This window comes from Ambystoma mexicanum, chromosome 1q (genome assembly GCF_040938575.1).
Source record: "Ambystoma mexicanum isolate Mex_15411 chromosome 1q, UKY_AmexF1_1, whole genome shotgun sequence".
NCBI classification, from domain to species: Eukaryota; Metazoa; Chordata; class Amphibia; order Caudata; family Ambystomatidae; genus Ambystoma; species Ambystoma mexicanum.
The window spans coordinates 507,604,884-507,613,408 of record NC_090922.1 but is presented as its reverse complement, the minus strand read 5'-3'; the positions used below and the strand labels follow the sequence as shown (position 1 = coordinate 507,613,408).

Below are 8,525 nucleotides of genomic sequence, written 5' to 3'. Positions count from 1 at the left end.
ATTCTAATGTTTAATTTTTTTCGGATTTTATCATCACAATTATGGGCACCTATTTATGATGCCCCATAAATACTTGGTTTGACATCTTTGTGGGCCCTGGCCTATTTTACATCATTATTTGTGACCACCTGCATAAATCTATCACTACTACTTTGTTTTTTCATAAATTTTTTTAATTTGGGATTTTGTTATTACAGTTATGGGCACCCATTTGTGATGCCCTATAAATACCTCATTTTTTTATTTTTGGGGGCCCTGGCCGACTTTACAGCAGTATTTGTGACCAGACAGCCACAGGACCTGTGACAGTATTTTTTCTATCTTCATTATTCTAATGTTTCATTTTTTTCAGATTTTATCATCACAATTATGGGCACCTATTGATGATGCCCCATAAATATTTGGTTTGTCATTTTTGTGGGCCCTGGCCGATTTTACATCATTAATTGTGACCACCTGCATCTCACAGAAACGAGGTGGTCACATGCTAAACAAAAGAACCGTTGCCTAGACAACGGCTTCACACTGCAGTCTGAGTCACTGCCCTGCAGCTGCACAGTAGAGGATCGTTTCTCTCTGTGTATTACAAGGTAAGAATCTGATTACAATCCTTCTCTTTGACCAAGTATGAGTGTAAAACACAGTATCTAATTGGATCTTTTATGATCCACAGATTGGTTTCCTTGTAAGCACGAGTGGATTTTCTCCATGCCTTTGTGCATAATGTGATTTACAACCCACTGCTGAGTGGGCATGAACGCAGGACGTTCTGTTTTTCACCACTGACCACACCAATGAGGTAAATCCACACCTAATATTCTTTGGTTTCATTTATTTACCTTATAAACCACTTACTGCATTTTTCTTTTTCTTTTTTGCTATTGATATTTACCCATGATGAAACATCTACTGATTGGTATGTTTCCTTTCATTTTTTTCAATGTATGTTTCGTTTGAATTGTCACCATTATATGAATTTATGTCACATACTTGCATTTGTTATGTTATATACTTGCTTGCTGGACTTATATAATTAGACTCGACCTGATGAAGGAAATAATTTCCGAAATGCATTGGCTTTTTTAGTCTAATACATGTGGATTGTGGCAACTGCTTCCTCACTAAGGATTATTAGTGATAGCTTTTTGTTTGAACTACTATGGATAAATCATTTTTGATATGAATCAGAAAGACTCATCTTCCTTTTTCTAAGAAGTATGGTATATTATGGATACTTGAATATATTGTCGCGAATCAGATATAAATACGTGCCCATCTTGGGCCCCATATGAGAGCGGTTGTGTGACCCAGTATTATTACTTGGTCTCCAGCGTGTGCAGCAGTGTCCTAGCAGCCCACTCCAACATTGGAGGCTATACACCTGTCAACACAAAGCAGCTTGCCTCTAAAGGAATTCACTGTGATAATGCATACACCAAGTTATGGCCAATATTGCATAAACAGTTTTAAATGTAAAAATGAAAAACCTCAAGTAGCTTTTCATGTTAAGTCCCTTTAAAGAGCACACAGCCTATAGGGATGTGAACTTTAACATTTGTTTACTGGCAAATCCAACAAAATCCCTTATAGAGTTGATTGGGTTGGAGAAAGTGCTCTTTATTAATTAAGTATGCTAAAAAAAAGCATTGGCTTAGCAGCAACTCAGTTTTACCTTTGAGTTGTAAAACTCCATGTTAACTTCCATTGAGCATTTTCAATTTTCACTCACGCTGGGTGGCAGAATCCTTGAATCCTACAAATCCTTCTCCGAATTGATGGAAGATATATCAAAAAGCCACAAACAAGAGTATTATGGTGTGCAGAGAAATTAAGTTATCCGTGTAACAGCCAGACTGCATCAGAGGCCATGGGACGCCATTCGAACACCAAATACCCGGAAACAACGGAGGGGCCCGCGGGAAGCACTGAGGTGGACACTGGAGAAGCAGAACTCGAACCTGAACGTACGGCCCGAAAGGAGGAGGAGAAGGACACTGAAGGAAGCAGTAATTTGTGGTCGGGGGCAGACCTGGATGCCATCCGCGAATTGTGTTGCCTGAGTGCGGATAGTGGAAACCCTAACGCACGGCCGGTAGCAGTATCTGGGTTGAGAAGTGGTGTGGGTCCTGCGGGCGAGGAACGCGGAAACCACGACACAGGCGACCAGACGGAGCAAGGCACTGCCGGCGTGTGCCGCATGTACCGCACCACGAACGACCAATGGGGGGGAGGTTGTTGGGCCAAGACGCCACAAACGGGGGAACGGAGCAAAGAGATGCAAAAGAACCGTATAACCTTACACTCGTAAAACAGAGAAAAGATACCATAAAGAAGGATATTAGAGGGACTTTATCCTTACCAAAGCTGGGGACCTCTGACTGTATAAACCCCAATCTTCACCTTGTGGCACATGGCGGGGAGACATCATGGCGACTGGGAACACAGAAGGAAGGGGGCAGGGCTTGTGAGGGTTTTTCTATCCTCGGTCATAAGGAGAGACCTGATTGGGTCAAGAGTGGCCAGCCCCTACATAAAGCAAAGAGAAACGAAGGACTGATGGGGATTTCTCTTTCTTCTTTCAGAATCGGTTTGGAAGCGAGGAGACCACAAGTCCATACCAGTGGGCTTACGAAGATTAAACAGAGATTTCTGCCTTACACCCGCAGAAAACCCCATCAGAGTCATCTCGGCTGGAAAGAGAACTGATACTTGATTTAATATTTCTTTTGATTTCTTAAAAAGTCAATAAAAACTGATCTTTGTTCAATTTACCTGCCTAGTCCGAGTGGTCTGTCACAATCAGCAATACCGATTTTGCTAAATTCTTATTCCCAACCACTGGCTTACTCCCATTGGTGTTATCTTTCTAGCTCCAAACAAACGATCAAAGAAGTTGGTTTTCTAACTTTAAGGCAAAGGTAATCTCGGTAAAGGTAGACAATCAGAATAACAGCAAACTCTCTTACCTTGTCTTCAAACTCAATGTGGATATTAGGGAAATACCTGAGTCCCCCTCTCCCAGCCTAAGGAAACAGGCGTGGAGTGGAGGCGTCAGGGAAACCCTTGGTCGGGAAAAACCCTTGTAGCTGGGGATCGTTGAGAGTTCCCGACGAGGACTGTCGCGACTCGTGAGCGTCGGGAGACAATCCCCGGAGGTACGAAGGAGTCGAGGATGTCGGTGTCCGTGTTTTTGCCTCTGACTGTTGATACAAACCAGAAAGGTAAGTGTTCTGTCTTTTATGGTGAAAGATACTCAAAAAGCGGGGAGGAAAGGAATCTCGTACCTTGGGAGGAATTCTAAAAGGTTTCAGGTGTTGGTAACAAGGTGGCTGGCGTTCGGCAGTCTGAGAAGGGATTACTGGAATTCGTTCTGAAGATATACAAGGTAAAGATAAGTAACGAGTACTATTTGACTGATCTAAGAGAGCGGGAGATAAGTAGCGTACCTACCCTAGCATATAATTCCTTCTGTGAGAAGTCGTGACTTCTATGGAAGAGGAGGAGTCTGGGTACTGTAGTTCAAGAGGTGGAATGTGTCTGCCTTTGCTAATACAGAGTGGGAGAGAAAAAAGGTTAACTGCGGGTTCAACTGAGAAGGGGAGAGTTGTGAAAATCGATGAGCTTACTTACTGGGAGGCAAGTGCCGAAATGACTAAGTAAGAGTTGGGTGTCGGGAATGGCTGGCCTGTGAATTGGTCCGCGAGGAGGCAACTAGCGGAACAAGAAAAAAGGGATTAAGCAAGCAAAGTAGGAAAAGAAGAGGTTACGTAGAGCGGTCTGGGATATCCAAATGAATCCTAAATTACTCACGGAGCGTGGCTCACGATAGTCGTAGCAACGCACTGGTCCATCGGTGTTGATGTGGGAAATACTCTTCCGTGCTGACGGGGAGGAGTCACACCCTCCTGATCTGATCGAAAGACTGGACCAGCGCACGAAGGACTGGGCGCCATTTTGGAAGGATAACTTCGCACCCCTTGTACATACCGCCAACGGCGCCACACAGACCAATTCCGCGTCGCACTCGTGACAATTGGCTGTTCAGGGAGTAGCAGGTGTTGATGGGGAAAGGTCTTCCCATCTGAAGATCTGGCCTGCGATTTCAGCTACATTCAAATCTTTTGTTGTGCTTTTTGTGAGAATGTCACACTCCACCAACTGGGGAGGTTGATTCCAAAGGATTGGTCTGAAGCGTTCACAGACCAGTAGAGCTTACACTTCCCGGGGTGAGCTTGCTGGGGAAGGGATGTACTGGCAGGATGCATTTGATCGCACAAGGCAGGACCTGGGTGATTCTTAAGCAACCAGTGAGATAATAATGACATAGTAAAGCTTGGTTGTGCAATCTTGGATTTAAATTGATTGGCTTTGCAGTGCCCTCCTTTGACTTATTGTGGCCTCTAGAAATTGCAGAGAAAGGGTGCTGGTGGGGTTGAGAATTCCTTAAGAAGTCGTTCCTATTGGATCACTGGAACTGCACTGGGTACTTTACTGACCCCCTCCTAGGATTTTGCTATAATTGGAGTAGTTGCCCACTAATCCATTGATTCTTGGTGAAGTAGTTGCCAGCTCAACGTCCCCTTCCTTAGGGGTGAAGACCCATCAGAGAAGGTAGAGAGGCCTTTTCCATAAGGAACGGAGGGACCACCAGCTGGGATAAACCTGAGCCTGACTGTAGTTAAGGACCCTTTGGCTCTAGCAACCAACGACCCTTGTGGGGACAATGTTCTATAAGAAACCTTATAAACTTCCCTGATTTAAGGATTGCTGAAAGGGGTCCCAGCCTTTGCAAGGAGCATTTACTGGAAAACACCATCATATTTTAAAGGCAGGATACCTATAGAATGGGTGTTGCTCAGCATTTCATCCAGAAGCCTTCGAGACAAAGGAGATGATGAGTGATATCGAGACCCACGATTGAATGGCCCGGTACAACATACACCAACCTTATCACCTTCTATGCCCAGAGAGCCATTTGTGAAATAGTCACTGCCTGCAAAGCCTTCCCAAACCACCACGAAGAGGCCTGGACCGAATACTCGGCTTCTTCTGTAAAGGGAAGAGCCAAGAAGGCTACTTGGCACTGTTGAACCTGCTAATGAGACTATGATACTGACCTTGAAGAGTAGGTGCCCCTTCCCAAGCATTCCTAATTTTCTTGATCCCCTGGCCTTTACCTTTGGCCCTAGCAACATTTTAAAGTAACCATTTTTATTGCATTTCCCTTTACTTATTTGTCTACTGCTGGATATCATACTGCAGTATAATTCCACTGAAAAAACATTAGTTAAGGTGTAGTTAAGTTGAACAGATTTAACGCAACAAAACACTTGAAATTCAGCGGATGTGAGAAGTCATGACCAGCTTAACTCGGCGCATCCCCGTTGATGTCCCCATAATGCCAAGTCCCCCATAACGCCATTTTGTAGGACACTGTGAATCCCTGCTCTTGTATGTATGTGCTCACAGGCTTTGCAAAGGGAACGCGCCGTTAAGCTGGTCATGACTTCCCACATCCGCTCAATTTCAAGGGTTTTGTTTTGTTAAATCTGTTCAACTTAACTGCACGGTAACTAAGGTGTTTTTCAGTTAATTTCAAGGGTTTTGTTATACCATAGTTTTTTTACACAGGATATGTCCACTGTACATGTTCCCCCAATAGTCTTCTTTTGGACCCGCTAGGTGTCCACGGCCAACTATACATGTCTTTAGGGCCCACTAGCCAGTGCCAGTGAGCACGGCCTCTGTCCGTGCCCACTGTACATGTTCCCCCAATATGTTTCTTTTCGACCCATTAGGTGGTCACAGCCTTCGTTATTACACGTCTTTCGGGTCCACTGGCCACTACCGAGCCACTAGCCACAGCCTTTGGCTATGTCCACTGTACACGTTCCCCCAATATGTTTCTTTTGGACAAAGTAGGTGGCCACCACTTTACATGTCTTTTAGCCCTTGCCGGTGAGCACGGCCTTCAGGCTCACTGCCAGGGCTGTATTGCACCCCTTGACATGTTGCCCCAATAGGTCATCCTACACTTCAATGTAGCTGTAAAATTCCATTTTTTTTGTTGTATTAATATCATTTTTTTTAACTCTCTCCATAACCGGTTACATTAGCAATGGACTACAAATAACCCTGAATATTTCAAAAATATTTGCAGTTATTAGTCGTATGACACTTTCATTCCCAATCCCATTTTCTACCATCACCACAAATATGCAAAAAAATAATAACCCTGGATGTGTGAAACAGTTGGAGCTCTGAACGTGCTCCCTGGCCCCCACAATCTCCAATTTCACATGGTGTCCTTTCCCCCCCCGACCACCTTAATGTGGATGCCATTTCAATCCTTTTTCCTCCTCCAAAAGACATTTTTTCAATTTTTCATTTTCAAATATTTAAAAAATGTTCACGAAATGTTCTTGCATTTACCAAAAAATAAATAAAAACATTCTTAAAAATTGCGGATTTTTCATTTCCGAAAAGCCACTCTGTTGCAAAGCACCATGGGAGATATAGCTATAATTTTGGGAGATGGAGGCACCCCATTCTCCACTAAATATTTTTACAAATTACTCGACAGAATAACCTCAGACCACCCCCGGAAATTGATTCAACGCGTTATGCCCCAATTGTTTGTACCTGATCCAATTTCATCGAGTGGTTTTGGCTGTGGCGCTGGAGAAAAATTTGGACTTTTCCTCTATGGGAAAATGAATGGGGACTAGGCCAAAACAGAGTTTAACATTTTTTTTCTTAATAACATTTTTTTTTAAACAGATAATTTCCAAAATGTCCAGTGTGAGAAACATGAAAGTGTCTCACCCGCTAGTCCCCGGAGATCTGTCATCCAGGTGACCAGGACACGGCTATGTCTATTGGATCCAGTTCCTGGGGGGTGGACCAGTGGGGGAGGATCATCTGGATGGGGTTGTTTGGGGAGTGTAAGCGGAACACCGAAGGTTGAGATGCGGTACCCCCTTCATTGTAACAACTTTTCCCCATTATAAACTGTAGGATACTTAGAAGCTCTACCCCCTTTTCCAACACAAACTTTCTTACACCGTACTAACACCAGAGCTGTTTACCTGACATGTCCCAACACATGGGTCGGACAAGGTCAGGCAAATAATAACCACACACACCTGAAGGGCCTTTACCTTCCCCAAAGGGATAAAAGGCAGAGCACGAGAGCACACTACGAGCAAGGCCAAACGTACGACGAAACAGCTAGACCAGAACGGAAGTTCAAACAGAGGATAAATGCAGCGAGACCTGCAGGGACGACGAAGGGGGAACTGCCTTTGCCCTTTTCAACTCAGACCTGCAGAGCCTACGAAAAGGTAATTACGAGACTGGGAAGCATAGCTGACATGTGGAGAAACAGATGTCAAAGGTGCACTGGGGCCTCCCGCATTGATAACACAGGCGGGGAAGCAAGCTGGCTACCGTGGTACCGTCCTTGACTCCAGCAGCAAGCCAAGTGGACTCAACGCAATTATTGAGTCGGAGGAAGCTGATAGCAAACTGAACTGTGCTGAGTCCAAGGTTGCAAGTGGCAACATTAGATGAACGCAAGTACTTGGGAACAAAGAACTTGTGGGTTGTGAGAAAACCCAGAGAAAGGCCAGCTGCAGAGTGGTCAGGCACTGTAGGAGTGCTCATTCGAAGGACTCTTGCTGGCCCCATTTTGTGTTGATACTGCAAATACCAGAAGGCCCTAGGAAAGGGCCTTGTGAGGTGTCAGAGTGGTCCTACAAGGGTCACATCAAATCCTTTGTACACTCAGAAGTAGGTGACCCATTCCCAAAAGAAACTGAAGACAAATAAAACCTGTATCGTGATAAAGCAAAGAGAACTGTGAAATCGGCAAATGTGAACCCGACAGAGGGATGCCTGCAAATCGGGGTGAATAATAATACACCCGAGAATATTGTGTTGACAGGAGTGAACCTGGTCGAGGGTTGTTCGCATAGGGAAGTTGCTTAAAAAGATATTTAAATATTGCAAGCTGCATGTGAAAGGCCGTAGTGAACCCGACAGAGCGAGGCCCAAGTTGCAAGAAGGATCCGAGCCCGGCGGTGGGAGGTCCAAGGGGCAAAGTGCAATCGGCCAAGGTGCAAGATTACATACGGAACTTTTGTTTGTTTGTTGATTTGAACTATCAGGTGCTCTAAGGCAAGATACTTTGTAGAAACAAGACCTAGCCCCTAAAGGTTCTGATATCATTGAACTGGAATTGTAAACCTTGTGCTGGAGAGCCCCAGGAGGGTGCTGTGCTCAGAGGTCCTACCATATCTCGTGCTAAACATGTGGAGAAGGGAGACCCAACCATACCATCCTGACTTATCATTTTGTGAACACTTCTTTCTTTTCTGGTGAAAATTATCCCACACTCTTTTGTAATTTAGTGGTAAGGATTGGGAATAGTTGTTTTTAGTATAGGTCTTTTTTATTTGACAAGACACCACTAGGACTGGGTTATTATTTGATGGTCGTAGCTTGCTCTTATCTTAGAATTCGGT

At 44.4% G+C, this 8,525-nt stretch overlaps 1 long non-coding RNA gene across 1 annotated transcript; it reads left to right on the top strand.

The window, feature by feature from the left end:
- Window positions 1-525: 525 nt before the first annotated feature.
- LOC138530075 (uncharacterized) lies at window positions 526-2,771 on the top strand. The gene is made up of 3 exons (XR_011284846.1): window positions 526-590; window positions 674-799; window positions 1,038-2,771. It is a non-coding gene; the product is annotated as an uncharacterized lncRNA (long non-coding RNA).
- The last annotated feature ends 5,754 nt before the right edge of the window (window positions 2,772-8,525 follow it).